General features: G+C 34.1%; 1 protein-coding gene and 1 long non-coding RNA gene across 3 annotated transcripts in view; one reads left to right on the top strand and one right to left on the bottom strand.

Moving 5' to 3' along the window:
- LOC117793949 (Ca(2+)/calmodulin-responsive adenylate cyclase) overlaps positions 1–16,819 on the bottom strand; it is a 68,621-nt gene extending 51,802 nt beyond the window's left edge. The window contains exon 1 of one of the 2 annotated variants that reach the window (XM_034634412.1): positions 16,375–16,819. The gene's annotated coding sequence lies outside the window, so the exon portion shown is untranslated. The remainder of the gene's footprint in view (positions 1–16,374) is intronic. The other variant, XM_034634413.1, reaches the window with a different exon arrangement.
- LOC117793953 lies at positions 14,247–18,880 on the top strand. The gene is made up of 3 exons (XR_004618321.1): positions 14,247–14,678; positions 15,139–15,297; positions 18,745–18,880. It is a non-coding gene; the product is annotated as an uncharacterized LOC117793953 (long non-coding RNA).
- Positions 18,881–19,042: the final 162 nt, after the last annotated feature.

Here is a 19,042-nt window from a genome sequence, read left to right on the forward strand (position 1 = left end):
TTTTAATTAATCAATTTGTATGTGGCGTTAAGTGCGACGTTCGACGTGCTGATGTTGTTTGTTTATTATTTGCTTACTTCATAAACGCAATAAATTGACAACGATTCTTGTCAAAAAACGATCTTTAGCCAACTTAAATGTCATAATTGTCATTACTTTGCCAGATTGGACTCGCAAATTGTCGCTAAATTTGAGATAACTTCCAAAATGTTTTTTTTATGGATTTTAATAATGAATGAAATAAACCAGATCGCAGAAAGTATCACACATTATTATTTTTACATCAGAATTATATACAGCTGTGATCAAAATCTCTTGAGTTTTGTGAATACCCAGAAATAAGATAGCGCTTTACAATTTAGACATAGTAAAAATTGTAGAATTCACATTTGACAATTCACAAAACAAAGCATTTCTCAAAAAGTAATTACTATTTAGCCGTCAATTTACGCACAGCTATCACTAACGGTTCTACTAAGTAATAGAAAGAAAAAAGTTATCGATTGGAAAAAAGTTTAAAATTCACCTTCCGATTTGATCGCAGTAGTATGTTTGCATTCAGAGTTACTGAAGCTTTGTAACAGTCGCAAATTAAAACTTGTCGGAAAGACTATAGTCGACACTTTTGGGAGCTCTTTTTGCCTTAGAAATTAAAACAGCCATTACTGCTGTTCTGTTTAAGCGATCTTGGTTATTGGTAATAGTAATAACCGAAAATAGCATTATGCCTCCTTATCCCTGTTACATATATTTCAAGGAAAACAATCAGGCCTGTTCCGAATTTCGAACGTTTTCAAAAAGTAAAAACGAAACGAAAACAAACGTTTTACTATTTGCTGTTCCCAATTCCGACCGAAATGGACTTGTTTTTACTTTTCGAGCTCGGTTTCGAAAACGTTTCGATATCAGTACGTCATCGACCTTATCAGCTGTTTTAGCCAATGAAGAAAAAGAAGTTGCTTAAATAATAAAAATTGCTAATTTAATTCTGCAAAATGCCGGCAATTATGGTTATTAGTTGCTTGCATATTTGCATTACATTTTTTTGTCACCAGCTGATTGCCTTGCTTGTGCATATCGACATGAACCAGGGTTGTCATGAATTCAATAAACAATACTTTCAATCTTCAATTTTTCTCTTAAATCCGATTAGAATTACTTAAAACAATTTTTGAAAATTAATTTTAAATATTTCATGTTAAATATAGCACAAAGAAGCTAAATAAAATTTCGTAGCTCGAATTTTATTAATCAATTGAAGTAACTTTCGATTGCGAGAGTTAGTATCGATAACAAAAAGTAAAGTGGAATTCAGAGCAGCTCGGTTTAGTCAGTTTTATAAATGTTTATAAAAAGAAATCTTTTTAAATATACTTCAACTTTAAACAGTTGAAATAGTGATGTTAAACGATTCTAAAAATGTATAAGGTTATTTGAAATTTCAGTTTATTGTTTTAGGGATTTATTTAAATGCTTTATGTAGCATTTACTTTTGATTCCGCTCGCTCAACAGCACACGTTTTGAAAACGACAATTCTTGTCGATTTGCAATTCCACTCGTTTTCGGAATTCGAAACAGGCCCGAATATATCCATTTACTTATTTTTTAAGTAAGTTATAAAAAGTAAATTACTATATTCCGGAGATGACCCGATATGATAATAAACTGGGAAGTTATTAAAGAAACAATTTTGCACAGGGCTCTGGCAAACTTTGCATATATATCATATATTTTATATTCATATTTATAGTTAAGCTTTTTTCATTATCTTTCGATTGATGCATAAAATTGAAAGTGTTTAACCTTTGTCAGATGAGTTACAGAATTTGTATTAAAAAAGTTTAATAAAATTGGAAAGTTGGACAGAAATACTTATTAGATGCATACTGTTTTTTAACAGAATAGATAAAGATATCCTTGCGTTCAATACCTTAATAAGACGTGTTTTGACTCAAAACTTTTGAGTAAGAAATATTGTGAATATTTTATGCAAGATACACGTTAAGCTGCCTAATAGCTAAAAACAAAAAACCTACGAATTATGAGTTTTCAATGTATTTGAGTATACTTAGAATGTTTTCAATGACAGCCAATCAATCATTTAAGAATCGATTCCGATGCATTTTTCAAGATTTTTATTAGCATTTGTGCACGCTCAAAGCCCCAAATCCATAATCGACTTGTGACGCATTACATTTAAGCCCCTGGAGTCCCTTTCTGCCTTTAGATGGCTGATGTAACTCTTGGCTGAAAGGGCCTATATAGCTTATATATGACTCACAATGCGAAAATGGGCGTACAACAAGTGGCTGGTAACCAAAACATGCCACAATCTCCAAAAGCCCTTGATAGAACGCACGTCATCGAACTTCTGCTAGTTCTACAAATAAAAGTGTTTAACAAACACCAGCAAAAGGGCAATCGTCAACAGGCCCAAGTATGAACAGTGCACAGTCAGGCAAGTCAGCCAATTGCTTGATGAAGTGCATAAAAATTGGACACTGCTGGAGTGGCCTCCGGACAATGGAGACTACAAGAGACCGAGACTTGTTTGAGAGTCACTTGAGAGCTACTTCATAAAGCAAATTGCGTGTTAATTGTTTGTCTGCGAGCTGCTCCTATTTGATATCTGTCGGAGATGGCTGAAGAATCGCACTGAATAAGTTAACAATAGAACATAATGTTCAGGTTATTTGTTCATGTTGAACGGTTCAACCGCCAGACCTAATCCCTTCGAGCATCATTTTAGAGATGTTAGGAATAAAATTAAAGATGCTAGAACCAGAACATGGTTAAGAATTTTTACAATAAAAAAAAAAAGAAACATGAAAAATATGTCCATTTGAAAAATCATTTATTCTGATATATGATTATATTCTGATTTGAAAAGGATATCGCGTAAACGGGCACCTTTTTTGGAGTGTAGTGCTCCATTGTATAGATTGTCTTCGAACGACGCTTTCAACGCGGTATGACATTTATCGATCAGCGTAGTCAAAAGTAAAATGGCCTTTAAAAGTCCACATGGGCTTAAATGTTAGGAAATAGACTCCTTCAGTTAAACAAAAGAGTGTATACACAAAGTGTTTAAACTGTTGTAGGGATCGATGACGAGTCGATTTTTCTTTTAGTTGTTACTTTAAGTTAACCCAGAATTATAAAATTGACGAGATATAAATACTTACGCATTTTGAAAGCTCTTTTTATGTACTTTAATATACCTTTCAATCGGAATATAACTCGATCTGATTTGACTGTATATATGGCTAGTCGCTTTCGCACCATTCGTGATTCTTTCGTCACTAAGGTGGACTGCCGTGTCCACATCGAAAATTATTTTTAATTGTAATCTTATTATTTTGCACACGTTTGTATAAACACTATCCTAGGCGTATCCCATGCAGACACTTGCTGTTGCTAATTGTGGCATTAACAAATACAGTTTCTCTGCGTATATTTGTGTGTCTGTCAAATGCCTCAAATGGATGTCAGTCCATCGCATCTCCACCATGTCTCTTCTCTCTCTCTCTCTTTCTTTTTCTCTCTCTCTCTCTCTGTGTGTCTGACTGGTATGCATGATGATTGATTGGGTGCTTTGATTAATCGCTGATCAGACGGGGCATGAGACGCTGCGGTGTGGTGCGATGAAAAGACGCGACGATTTAGCGCTTTCAATTTCGAACTAGGCCATAATGAAGATAATCATCATCAGATGATGATGTTAATCTTGTTAGTCACATTAGCACAAAAGATAAAGTACATAAACACACATGGTTAAACGGCGAGCAAAGGCAGCGAAAGGTTGTAAGATATTGAAGTGATTGAAATATAGTTGTCAAAACAAACTCAAAACCACTTGAAAAATCTTTACTCAAGTTTTGACAGACACTTGACAAGTGGAATTCTCGACTGAAGTGAACTTGGCCAGAGAAATACTTAACAATCAAACTGGCTTCTGTAAAAATATCGGATCTTTCAGTTTAGATATCTTCTCAATATTAACACTAGAAAAAACACGTTGTATTCATTAGGCTGTTACACAACTTATAACAATTTACAATACTGTTTTATACTTAAAATAGTCGAACAATTGCATTATAGTTGTGTGTCGATTTCCAATTTTTTTTTTTTCAAAGTGCATTTCGGAGTCGACTTTGCGATATTAGGTTTTCTTTAAATTGTTTCCAGTCTCAACAATCCAAGTTTTGTCAACGGCGCGAACATTACAAATTTGTTACGCATGCGCCACAGCGACGCGTTAACGTTAACGTTGCTACGCGTCGCTGCCTACGCCGACGTCAACTGCACACATTTTTAAATCGAAGCGCGCGCTTTGCTTGTTCGGTTGTTTGAGTCAGCGATTTTCTATTTCACTTTTCATTTTAATGTCGTCGACTTCGTTGTTGTTGCTACTCTTAACAGTTGTAGTTGCATTTTGAGTCCGTCGGTTCGTCTATCTGGCGGCACGTCTTTGTCAGGGTTGCCAGCGTGAGTTCATTTTAATTGCCAGCGCATTCCGCTGGAGTTGATCTAAGTAGAGTTAAATTGAGCCTTACCCAAGGGGCATTCAAACTTTGTTACGCTGTTGGCAACAGGCAGTTGAAGGTCTGTTCTATCTACATAAAAGTGTTACAAGTGGACATCTCTCTCATCTTAGCTAACCTTATCGATACTTTTAATATTAATATGTTTAATGTTTAATATACTTAATAAATAACAATTATAACTATCCTAATCTGCACGTGTCCTGATCTTCAATATCGAATAATAAATAAAGAAAAATTTGTTTTTTAAAGGCCCCTTTCATTGTCGGATTCGCTCGACTGTACCCTTTTGTATTTCAGTAATAAATCTTCCTCAATTTCTAAAATGAATACCAAAAATAAAAAAAAAAACCAAACCATTTCTAAATTAAAATAAATACCAAAAATAAAAAAAGTAAAAACAGAAATTCACTATCCTCGAACCAATAACCCCTAATTAAAATTCATGAGATGGTTATGATATCCAAATTAAACCAAAGTAAGTCTCAGGAATAAAACCAAAATACGAGGAAAAAATATTGATAGTATCGATTGTCAGCATAAATACTGGAGAAATAGAAAAAACCTTTCCCTATATATTAATTAAAGGATGTTTTTTTAGATGTTTAGATGAATCGATGGATCGTTTTCGAAATACGTTTACTCTATGTGATAATACGCATCCGCAGAGACGTCGAACAATGAGCACCAAAGAAACAATTGCCGCTGCAGAGCAAAGTGTTGAAGAAGACCCGAATGAATCGATTCGCCACCGTGCACAGCAATTGGAGCTTTGTCCATCAACTTTATGAAAGACTTTGGGCAAAGATCTTGCCTTACGACCTTACAAGATCCAGCTTGTTAAAGAATTAAAGCCGCGAGGACATGCAATGCGTCGTGATTTTGGTGTTAGGGTCGAAAATGAGATTGATTTCGATGCTGATTTTCATCGCAAAATTTTGTTCAGTGATGAGGCTCATTTTTGGTTGAATGGCTACGTCCACAAGCAAAATTGCCGCATTTGGAGTGAAGATCCACAAAAACTGACTGTTTGGTGTGTTCTTTGGGCTGGTGGAGTCATTGGGCCATACTTCTTCCGAAATTATGCTGGAGAGTTAATGGAAACCGGTATGGAGCCATGATAACCGACTATTTTGTTCCCGAATTGGATGGCATGAATGTGGATGAGATATGGTTCCAACAAGACGGCGCTACATGCCACACAGCGCACGTCACAATCGATTTATTGAAGCAAACTTTCGATGAGCGCATAATTTCGCGGAATGGACCTGCCAATTGGCCACCAAGATCGTGTGATTTGACACCATTGGATTATTTTCTTTGGGGATATGTGAAGTCGCTCGTCTACGCCAACAAACCACAAACGTTAGGGGACTTGGAAGCCAACATTCGTCGCGTTATTGCCAACATACGGCCCCAAATGCTCTAAAAAGTGCTTGAAAATTGGACCTCTAGACTTGGCTATATTCGAGCCAGCCGCGGCGACCACATGCTGGAAATCATATTTAAACATTAATAGCATAAAATTATCCTCCCAATAAAGCCAAATTGATGGACATTAAAACGATTTTCTTGTGTTTTATTTCAATTCAAAATTCTATACCTCTAAAAAAAAATCCTTTACAAAAAAACTCGGTTAAGAGAACTCGTGCTTTCATTTCACTGTAATTATGAAAGACAATTAGTCTTCCGAGATTGAAATCCATAAAATTTTTAATATTTTCTAAGAAACATATGGTAGTGTACCATTGTAAAATTGACTGACTTACTAAGTAGCATACATTTTTAGGCACAACAACCACTTCCGGGCGACCTTCGCGAAATTCGTCCTGCAGTGAAAGCGGCAACGCCTTTTGTCTTTGTTTGATGACATATATTAATTTGATCAAATAAGAAGTAAGGCAAAATTTAAATTATTGCAGATAATAGGGCCGTTAAAGCCTTTTAAAAGAAAATAAATTTAATATTTAATGATTCTTATCAAAAATACCCGTCAAATGATACCTCACTCATCCCAATCCGACAACTGGTTCAGCAGATAATTGTTATGAAATTTTTAGTGGTCAACCCAAAATGAGATGAAAATTCAGTTTGTTTCTTTGCATCAACGAGTTGACAAGGCTTAGATTTGATGAAGAAGAATTATTCCTTATCGGAAATATATAGAAGCTACAGATATGTTTCGTATATAGTTGGAGAGGTAGTTTAGCTGTTAGGCTTTTAGAGCTTTAAGGCATTACTTTAAAATTTTTCTCTAAAGTGTTCAGGTAAAATTTTAGAGATAAAAAAATTATTATATCTCACAATTTTGCAATAAAATAATAACACGAAAAAAATATTATACATTTTTTCTAGGTTTTCTAGAATTATAAATTCAAAAAATCGGGAAAATACCAGCAAAAAACATAACTTTCTTAATTAAAAAACTAATAGCTGGTAAAACTATTTGAAATTTAAGACTGTGTATTTACGAATAATCGAAACATTCAACCTACATACCAAATTTTAAGTTTTTATCTCTTAAATTCCTAAGACTATAATGAAGCTATATTATTTTGTTGTAGGTTTATTTGAAATACTCCCCCCAGAGGATTTAAAAATTTGAAAATAAACTTGCTCTGCCTGACATTATTCCATCTCCAAGATCTTTGTGTTTTTACGGACAGACGGACATGGCTATATCGACTCGGCTGTTGATGTTGATCAAGAATATAAATACACTATGGTGTCTGCCAAGCCTCCTTCTACCTTTTACATCCATTGCACAAACTTATTATACGGTTGGGAAAAAAATTATATCCCAACTATGGTACCTTGTCTTTTACGTATAAAAACATACAGTTGAGGCTGCGATTTTTCCAAAAATCTTTATTTAATATATTGTTTAGTATATCTCAGTTATAATAAGTGGATATAGTTTCCTTTAAATTGGTAGTATTAATAGGTATTAATAGTTTGATTGCCAAAAGCTGAAGGGATCATTTCAAGGCTTCCAGTGAGCAATGAATTAATACCGTAGAAAGTGCAAACACCTCGAAAATATATTAGAGAACGTAATTTAAATGAGGCCGCTCTTTTTAAACGCTAGACATATTGCCGAGCAGAGTTAATTTGCAAAGTAACGTAAAAATGGCGTAGGCCATAAATGGAGCTATATTATTTTAAAAGATTATAGTTAAGTGGTGATATCTGATGGAAAGGGTCTATTTCGGACGACAAGCGTCCATTAAGCTCCAAAACTTACAACTACAACCAATAAACATGAAGCTTGGAGCAATATGATATAGGCATGTTTTTCGTACTATGGAGTAGATACATAATTTGGGGAAAAAATCATATTGGACCATCAAGTTTAAAATGATGCTACTCAACGTAGATTATGATTTGGCACTAGCATGGATCTTCCATGTTAAAGACCCGAATAACACCACCAAGAACGCCTAATAGTGGCTTGAATGTAGTTTGGTGAACGTGTTGGAGTGATCGGTGGAGTCACCAAAGCTCAATCCAAGCGAGAATTTATAGACTAATGTCAAGAAGGAAGTTTCTGCTTCTAAGCCAGGATCACTTTGAGTAGTCATTGAAAAGACCTGAAGCAATATTCGTTCGAACAGGTGTCAGAGCTTGGGTGAATCGATACTAAGGCGCTGTGCAGCCGATCTTGACAAAAAAAGGCATCGTAAAATTCTATTAAATTTATAGTATTGTCATACCTTTAAAGAGTTATTATCATTAATTAATAAATTTTCTATGAATTAACCAATTTTTTATAGTTATAAGTGCATAATTTAAGGTGGTGCTATAATTATTTTCGTCCGATTTCTTGACTTTGGACAAGTTTTCTTAAATACGCGGAAAACGTTAGATATGACAACGAATTTTTTTCTATTATTTTTTAGAATGAAGTATTCCACTTATTAAAACGGAATCATAAGTTCCTTAAAATTACAAATGTGACTAAGATGCGTTCGGAAACATTGCTTAAGCGAGTGATGCTATTTTATTTTTCGCAGCTGTACCTGTACCGGGTATATAAAGGTTGTTTCTTGTCGTATAGGACCCCATATGCACCAAGAAAAGTGGTCTTGGTACCCGATCATTTTTGTCTGTTACCTAGTGTATTCAGTATATGACAGAAAAAGGGCTTTAAATTTCGTTGTGAATAATAAATGTGTTGTTTCTTTTATTTGTACAGCTGCTGTACATAAATGATTATCGAAGCGGAGTTAATTATTTGGAAGTGTGTGTGTGTGCCTGTGTCTATGTTTAATTTTTTACTCTGTTTTTCTGGTCTGCCTATTTGCAGTCACTCTGCCACATTTGGCGGCAAACAAATTAATTTTTGCGCCTACATAAAGCTAATTGACTTAAATGGGCGTCTGTCCGTCTACCTGACTCTCAATCTTTTACTCTGTATCTGTCTCTGCTGTTAGCGGCACTTAATTGTGGCCGCAATTAATAAAGCCAAAGCTGAAAAGGCAGCTCAACATTATCTACATCTTGAAAAGGCATACTGGCGCCACCTACAACAGCAACAGCAATGGAAAGCCGACAAAACGACGTTTGACCTACAAAATAAACGTGGTTATATACAAAACTGATCAAAGGGAGGTAGAAGAGACAAGAAGAAAAGACATAGCTGCACCCACGTGAGGCACACGATTGATTGGGTCAACTAAGGTGCCACCTTCAGCGGAAGCGGATCAAGTGCATGCCTGCCACACACAGACACGTGCAAGTTGGGCGTGTTTGGTACGACGGCGAGGATAAAACTATGCCAAATGCTTTGGTTAATTAGAAATCAATTGAAACGCATAGAACGTATGAGTTACTTGCCAGCCACAACAATAATAACAACAACAACGACATCAGAAACAGCAAATGCAACTGCAGCAACAATCTGGCGACCCAAATAAGTTTCCAATTGCCCCCGCTGCGCCTTTATCGTCGTCATCGTCGTCGTTGTTGCCGCTGTCGTCGTCTTTGGGTGGCATGCAAACCAAAAACTGAGCACTGAGAACCTGTCTGTCTGCTCCTTTCCCCTCAATTTACAGCTTGCTCTTCTCAGCTCGTTCGCTGCGTCAACTTGGCTATCTTAAAATTGCTTAATTGCTCGCCTTGCATACAGAATTAATAGCCGAAAGCAATAGCGGATAAAATCCTTATCACAGGTGCCACAAATGCCTCCACGATCCACCATCAGACCGGCAATTGAAGATGTTTCATTGCCAAACTTATTAACGCATTTATTTGGCACTTAACAAACAACAATAAATCAGATCAGGGAGTACTAATAATAATTACATATTTTAATAATGATTATCGATTGCCAGCGGACACCTAATATTTTAATCCGGTTTTAAGTGTGATAACCTATCGTATTTGTTAGAGTTGAATTCTTAAGATTTAATGTGAGTGGGTGATGAAATTCACATCATCTTGAGCATTTGGAAATTGTAACTAAATCAATGTCATTAGAAAATTAAAAATGTTAGTTTGCCTATTAATGAGCAGAAGGAAATAGTGACGTTTTTAAAAAAGAACATATATCAATTAATCGACTTTGGTAAAATCAATATATATATATTTATACATATTTCTTATGCATAAATACAATTCATTGCTCTTTTTGCAACACTGTGTCATATAAATATGTATTTAAGTTATAAAAATATTGCAATTTCAAAAGTCTGAATAAAGTTATTAGCTAAATTTAAACATAAGTACTAAGAAAGCCTACAGTCAAGAAAATGCTACTTTGAGACATTCCTGTATTTCTTCGATAAGAGGATTAATTGCACTTTTCGATTAATTGGACACTTTGATCCGATAAATTTTCCACCCGACTGTGCTTATTTTTAATATAGATAAAACATGTGTCGGTTAATTTTTGACATCGATCTTTAAAAAAAAAGAAATTTTGAGATAAAATAAATGCTTCCAATTTTACCCCTTGATGTGAAACCTTCTAAAACAAAAAAGCGAAATCAGAGCTTATTTTCCATCATCTTTTGTTGAATTTCGAACACATGGCCGTGTTTTTTCGTAGCAAAAAAGCTAAAATACCATAATACTTATATTACAAAATTTTTTAAATTGAAATCTGTATTGGAGCATTATTGTCGAAACTAATATAAAAAGACTAGTAAATATGAATATGATGAATAATAGATTAGCGGCTATCCAATCTTAAAGTTGAACCGTACAAAGTCAATATTCCCATTTTCAATGGGCCCAACTGCAAAAGCTCTGTATCTAGCTCTCTGATAATTTTCCATATATATGAAATTTGACAAATTGGCTGATGGTTCGTGGGGATATTCAGTGTGTTTACATATCGCACATTTACTGCAAAACTGTCAAAAAACAAAATTTTAAAGTAAATGATGTAAAAATTTTATGTACTGTGTCCTGATTTATATTGTGTACAAATATCATATTCATATCTTATATACATTTTAGGTGAGAATCAAGAGAATTCTTATTTTAAAAGCAAAATAATGCTGAATCGAAAACTTTAATGCGTTCTTCTCGAAATGCCATTCTTTAATATATAGTATGTATGTATAAATTAAGTTAATGTTGGCTTAACAAAATAATATTTTAAATTTTTTTTATAATATATAAATATAAAAGACTTAAAAATGGTTTTCCTATTGAGAAGCGACAGAAATGCGAGTAATTCCTTTGTGATTCAATTCGCGCAAGTGACACGGACACCCTACCCAATACACAAACACACACAACACACACACACATAAAATGTCATTTTAGTTTACTTCAAGTTCCAGTTCAGGTGTTTTAATCATTGCTTGCAATTTGCATGCATGTCACGTTCCTCGACTTTGACTTCGACTTCATCACCTGTCGTTGATGCCCCTCTGCACCCCTCTCCGACGCGTCTCCATCGCCCCCAACTCATAACTGAGAGAAACAAATGAGAAAAATCAATTAAATAAAAGGCAAAGTCGATTAAAATCTTTGGCCATAATTGAGCTAGCGAACTGAATGAAATTCTTGGCAGCTGCCACTGGCGCCGTTGATCCATAGAACTACAATATCTAGCTGCGTGGCATTCTTCAAGTTGTTGCTACCGCTGTGGTTGCTGATGCTTTTGCTGCGGTGGTATCTTAGTCACACACACACACGGCTAATGTTGGAGTGTCAAGTTGCAGTGTGCGTAGGTTGCAGATACTGTGTACGAGCTAAAAAAAAAAAAAAAAATGGGAAATTGGGTTTTGGATGCATCGCATAAAAAGCTGCAATTACATTTTACGATTCATCATGATAAAGTTGTTGTTGCGTCGCTGCTAAGCGTTCAGATTTGTGTGAATTTGCAATGCTAGCAACAACAACAACAACAACAACAGCAACAACAAGAATGCGGTCACAGTTCATTGAACTGCTAGAAATGCTTTGCAACTTACTCATCATGATGATGAAGATGATGAAGTTATTGTTGCTGATGCAGATGCAGATGCACATGATAATGATAATGGTGAAGTGGTTTCAGTGGCAACTGCCACTTTAGCGCGTCAGCTACAAGAAGAAAAAAAAGAGTGCCTGCAGCGACGCAAGTGTCGAAGGAGAAGACACAGCGATACGGCATGTGAAGCTTCACGAGTGTGACTTACATAATTTTTCCAATAACGTTGTTAAAATTATTATTTTCTAATATATTCTCTTATTAATATTACAGTAATCTAAATGAGCTTTTAAAATTCGTTATTATATCCTGAGTTGTCCTTATTTCATAATACTGAAAACTCTAAAATTTGTTGCTCGAAATATAAGAAAAAAGACAGAAATGGACGTATCATCAAATCATACCTAAGTTGTAACATATATGCATGTATTTATTTTTTCCAATTATTTTGGCTTCACTTTTTTCTTTACATCTACAATGATGTCCAATTGGATTAGCCGCTTTATCAATAACATCAATATTATGGGAAGATGCCCTTATTTTCTTTCACATGTGTGTAAGTGACCGTGTATGTGTGTGTTATGGTGGATTAAAGTTCAATGCCATAAAGTTGGCGTCAGACCAGCGTTATTATCAGCGACACTTCTTATAAAAAAAACACGACCTATTTCCTTAGGTTTTTTGAGTCTAAAGCGGGAACTAGGAATTGATTTTAGCAAGGCTGCAAACCTCCAAAATTTTGTAAAAGGTTCGGTTCGAACCACAGATCAAGACATCGGTTCGGTTGGCGAATTGGTTAATATACCCCCTGAACCCGAGTTTGGGTTCGAACCTTGGTTCAATTTTATACTAATTTTTATATATTTCTCTCTACATTTAAAACAAATTAAATTTTTTTAAGAAATAAAATTTGGATGTTAGTTCAAATTTATTTGAAGATTTCAATATGACTTATTTTAATCCGAAGTCTCAAATAATTGCGTAATATTAGAAAACCATAAAATTTATGTAACTATTTTTTTTTCGAACCGAACCTTTTTTTAGAAAGCGGTCAGATTTAGGTTCGGGTTCGCAAAGTAAATAATTTCAGGGGTTTGGCTTATTATCCTTTACTTATATTAATAGTTTTTCGGCCGATAAGTCTAATTAGAGTACAAAATTTGTTAAATTTTGAAGCAAGACAAAATCCATTAAGGGTGAACCGGTTTTACGAGGATCGGCTCAAAACCGGTTTGCAGCCTTGGATTTTAAAACTATGGTTTCTTGGTGTTTACATCTTAGACTTGACCGTAGCAGCGGAAAAGGCAAAAATCAAAGCCCCGACTGTGAGATATCCGTTACACTAGTTAGATATTAGTTTTATCTATGAATTTTAAGCTCCTAGGGTACAAAAATTACTGCATACTTTTAGGCGCTTGTGTTTCATAAAAATTTAAAACAGCCTTTAATACGGTTATCCGATCTTGATGCGAATAAGTAAAGTAAAAAAAACTGGGGAGAAAAGTCAAGCATTTTTATGCTCATAAAGTGTGTGTGAAACGGTGAGAAATAAGCGGCCCACTATTTACATTTCCCAACCCCCTACGGAGTAGATTATGCAGATGTTTGAAAAGCTACTTGTGACCGCGTGACTAAATCAGTGTTGGTAAACGGATCATAATGTTATGTTATCATAATGACAATAAATAAATAATAATATCAGATATCTCAAGAAACAATAAAGGTTTTCATACTTTAACTAGATTTTCGACCGATCGGTCCAGTAGCAGCTATATGATATAGTATACTAATTTAAACCAACTTCGGTCAGGATATATAAGACCAACTTAAATGCATATTCTATGAATAATAAAGGTTTTCATACTAAAACTTGATAGTAACGAACGAGATTCAACTTAAAGATGATTGACTGTACTATGTCATATTTCTAAAGCTGATAGTTTCATTTACTTTCTTGTCATGTATGTTTAATTTACCGAATTATCCACGTTAAAATATAATCTTCCATATCCATATCCCAATCAACTTCAACTTTATTTGACCCACTAACAACGCCAACAAATTACAAGTTTAAAATCAATTTATCTTTTAATGGAATGGAAGTAAGTGAAATGCTTCATTGTGACCTTTGTGTACGCAAATTTGTGAATGCAATATTTATGCACTTGTCCACACACAACAAGAAAATAGCACAAAAAAAACGTTGCAAATATTGCCAATGAGAACCAGAGAAAGAGAGAGGATGGTAATAAGTTTTCTTTTACAGCTGAAGAAGTTATAGCCCTCTGAATATATGCAAGATTTTCTGAAGCTCAGAAGCTGAAGTTGTATGTTTCTTGTGCGTATGTATGCGTATGTGTAAGAAGTGCGTGTGAAAACTTTTGGGTACAACAAACGTCATCCAAAGTCTTTTTCTTTGTTTGTTCACTTGAATGTCGCTGGAAGGAGAGATACGGGGTTACTCAGTTGCAGATTCGCTTGTTTCCTTTGATCTATTTTGGGGGCTGTGTCGCAGCGGAGACCGCAAGCAAATCAGCAGAAGCCCCTGGAGCAGGAAGCCATCGTCAACCATTTAAAAATAACAAACAAACATATAGAAGACACAGACAAACTGAACACACACATACTGAACAAATACATATGAAATGATCGCCTCTTCAAAGCAAAGCGAAACAAAGATGCCACCAAAGCTTCCAACTTGTAAATAGTAAGTATCTCCTTTAGGGTGCTTCGATTTTATACACAAACAATTTTAGTTGATAAATATTGTGTTTTAGTAATGCATTGACGATAATTCTGATTTAAAGACAATTGGTCCTTTGATTCCACGAAATTTTGGGAATCCTGGTCCTAACAAGAATTTTCATAACAAACTTATCAGGATCGGACTAAAAATACCAATGATATGCTGATACCAAGCTAAAAATTAAAAAAAAAATAAATAAATTTTCCAACTCAAAAAGCGGGGACCAGAAATTTATTTTAGAACTATGGTTTCTTGGTAAAAACATGTTGTAATTATTAGATTATTATAATATAGTATAATTATATAATATAATATAATTATATAATATAATATAATTATATAATATAATATAATTATATAATATAATATAATCAATTATAATTGACAGTTGATTAAGAATTTCCATTCTTCAATTTTTTAGGGCTCATACAAATCGATGCACCCTAAGCTCCATATACATAAGCACAACTGTGGCAAATCCAAGGAAAGAAATATACGTCATAGCCACCTTTGTCAGAGAGAGCAAAATACATTTTCTTATTTGTGTAAGAACTATTACCTCGTGTTTATATTAGTCTTGGTGAGTTTTGCTCAAACTTATAAAAGTTAAAATCTTTATTTCAGAGACTTAGCTTCTGTGCGAAATCAGCATCCATGATTAATTCGTAAAAAAAATAATGTTCAACAAATCTTAAACAACCCATGACTTATAGTACATGTAGTTGATTGTCGTTAAATCAAACTGCAAAGAAGGCGCAAATAATTATCATGCTAAATTTACTATATTTCGCTTTCAAAAATCGGTCGTAGGTCTGCGAGATCAGATTGAATTTAACTTAACTTTCTTAGAGTGCTTTAGGGTTGGTTTTAATTCAAAAATATGTAACTACGGAGCGATCAAGTTTGTTAACTTTGTTACCCACAGTTTAGGTGGAGGGTGTTGAGGGCGAGAAAGAGTGTCGATTAATAGAGTATCCCATAAGAATCATACACTGAAAAAAGATGTTTTTAAAAAAAATTCTTTTAAAATATACTTGAACTTTAAACAGTTGAATAGTGATGTTAAACGATTCTAAAAATGTTCAAGGCTATTTAAATTTTCAGTTTATTGTTTAAGGGAATTATTTTAATGCTTTATGTAGCCTTTACTTTTGATTCCGCTCGCTCAACAGCACACGTTTTGAAAACGACTATTCTTGTCGATTTGAAAAATTCAGAACAGCAATCAACTCGATTTGCGGCAATTCCACTCGTTTTCGGTATTCGGAACAGGCCCGATTGATGAAAATATCAAGTCAAAAAAAGTTTATATATATCAAACTAACAAAATAACAATTAAAAAAAAAAAATAAATTTAAAAATATTGATGATATTTGTTATTTGTTTACTTGAATTTAAGAGCTTTTGTTCTTATAATATGAACTATTTGACATGTCCTCAAAACCAAATTTTTTAGACCATAATTCTTAGTAATAAGTCCAAAATCTTGATTTTAGATCATTTATTTATCAGTGCATGATAAGACGCTTATCAAAATATTAAAGTGAAAAGCCCAAACAAACGTCTCAACAATAAAAAGGGAAAATACAAAAAGATGAAGATAAAAGAAAAACAAAGAAATAGAAGAAAAACGACTTAGGTTGTATTAGAAACTTACCCAGAAGCAAACGAAGACCTTGCAACGAAAGTTTACGTTATGTTTAGCTGTTTTCTTGTTTCTGAATTGTTGTTTGTTGTAAGACGGTAAATGCAGTGCTGCAAGACGAAACTCGTATATAAAAAAATTACAGCAACAACAAGAGCTGCGACTGTAAAGACTGAATATCTCCGGACCGCATATAGTTATCCTAACTGAAAGTTTAGTATATAATTAAGTACACACACACATACGCTGACAACAAGACGTTTGATATCTGCGATAGTGGTGGTGGGGGGTTTCTTATTTTGCCGCAGGGCGGGCTTTAAAAGTTTGCGCTTGCGTCAGCGTCGACAGCGCTGCCTGCAACTAAAATCGAATTTTCAGAGAAAAAAAAAACAAAAACTAAACACAAAACAAGAAACAGAAACCAAAACAGACACTGCGATAGAAGACGCATACTAAGAGGAAAACGAGTTAAGGCGCAGACAACAAGACAATACTCTGCCGGCGTCGCTGCTGCCGTCACTTGGTGCAGCAGGCAGATAAAACGAAAGCATAGCCAGCAAAAGCATCAACAAGAACGGCAACAGCAGCAACGTCGCGACGTTGCGTCGGCGGCTGCCGATTACAGTTGTACTTGTTGTTGTTGTATGGTTGTATGTTTTTGTTTTGTACATAGTTTTTGTTTACGCGCGACTTGAAAATTTAACTTTGTTTTTTTTTTTGGATTTTGGTTTTGATACTGGTTAGCCAGGCTTACTTTTTATTATTTTGACGCCTTTTTAGATGCGCGCGCGCATCTCCAAACTAAAAAAATAAAACAAAAAATGACAAAAAGCTAAGAAGCACCACAAACTACACACACGACACAAAAATTAAAAAAAAAAATATATTGAATAAGAAAGGAAACCAAAACACTATGATGAATGTGCTTCTTACTTTCAACAAGTCTATTGCTATCACGTTGTTGCTTTAAAACAATTCATTTATGTTAATTATTTCATAATTATTTTGTTAGGGATTTGTTCTTCAGTTAAGACAACAACAGTACAGCACTACAGCGACACGACGACCGCGCGCAACAAAAACAAAATGAAGACTAACAGCTATAACGTTAGCAATGTGATTGCTACTGTTGCCAACTCAGCTATTTTAAAGCTAGTTCTGGTTTTTTTCAAAGTTCGTTTGATAGAAAATATTTCTAAGTTACTATTAGCTGGAAATCTGGCTATCTTAAATATATTTTCAGCTAAGTTTTGCTATTAACATTTTTGGTAAAAATGTGCAACAGTACCCACAGAAAAAAAATTTATTTGCTCTCCAGCCAGAAACAGCATAGTTTCCCTACAAAATTGGCAACACTAGTGTGGAGGACTGAAACCCGGTCCAAGGGCTGCCACCCTACAAAATTTTCCGATCTGGCAGCATGGACCATTTTAATCAAAATGCAAAAACAGTTGACCCTACGAGAATTCCCCTATTTTTTTAAACTTTTTTTTTTAATATTAAAGATAAAATGTTTAAAGTTTTTGCAGAATTTTTGTTAGAATTTTGTCAATTTTTTGATATTTTTTTAAATTAAATTTGTTACTTCTTTTCTCTTGGGGTGACGAACTTCAAACCTTCATAAAAATGTTTTCCTTAATTTTATCTAATTTTGAATTTTTTAATTTTCATCTAATTATTAATTTAATGCAAAGTTATTGCATTAACCTAAATTAACATTTATCAAATTTTATTTATTTTTTTAAAAGTAATTGCCGAAAGACCGGTGCTAAAAAAGTTGGCTGGTATCACTAAGCAAATAATCTATAGAGAAGTCATTTCATAAAACGTGTCTGCAAGTATTTTCGCTGTATGAAATTACTTCTCTATGGGTTATTTGTTAGTGCTAACAATTAAGCTATTTTGCATCGTTATTTCAGCTATTTTACCGATGCTTTCCAGCCAGAAACAGCAAGTTTTCCTCTAAAAATTGGCAGCACTGCAAGCGCAACGCCCCAAAATACCAAAAGTGACAGACATACGGTAAAAATACCACGGCTGTCAGAATTGGGCGTTGAAAGAATAGGGATTTAAAAATTAATTATAAGAATAATAATAGAAATACCTAAGCAAAGAAAAATTTGTAAGTCAAGTGATGATCAGTTTTAAAAATGTTAAGATCTATTTAAAATTGATCAAAAGATGCTCAAAATGGCAACTATGGAAATTATCATACACACATTGCGCATTATATTTTATTGTAAACTTCTAATTCAACTTTTCTTATTAAGCTTAAATTATTAACACTACCAAAGTACGAATATCTGAATATTGTTTTAATATTATACGTTGTGCATTTTAAACTTAAATAATTTAAGCCAAATTCAATCAACTCTTTTGCAGTGATGCCAGACTACTTTAATTTGCTGAACCGCTGCAAGTTTTGAAAAGCTGCCACTAGCGGGCGCCACATTTTGAGCTCAGTGGTTTTGTACAGGAAAAACAACAACAAAAATAATAACAATTTATAAATGTGTCTGCAATAGTAAAACGGAATACTCTATCAGAATGTTTTGTAATATATGATAAAGAATTTCTTATTAATTGCGAATTACGTTGTTAAGAAATGTATTGTGGATAAAACGTATTATTATGAAAGTCGGACAATGTAATATTGGGTGTAAATTGCGAACAGCATGGT

The sequence above is a fragment of the Drosophila innubila genome, chromosome X (assembly GCF_004354385.1).
Source record: "Drosophila innubila isolate TH190305 chromosome X, UK_Dinn_1.0, whole genome shotgun sequence".
In the NCBI taxonomy this organism is placed as follows: Eukaryota; Metazoa; Arthropoda; class Insecta; order Diptera; family Drosophilidae; genus Drosophila; species Drosophila innubila.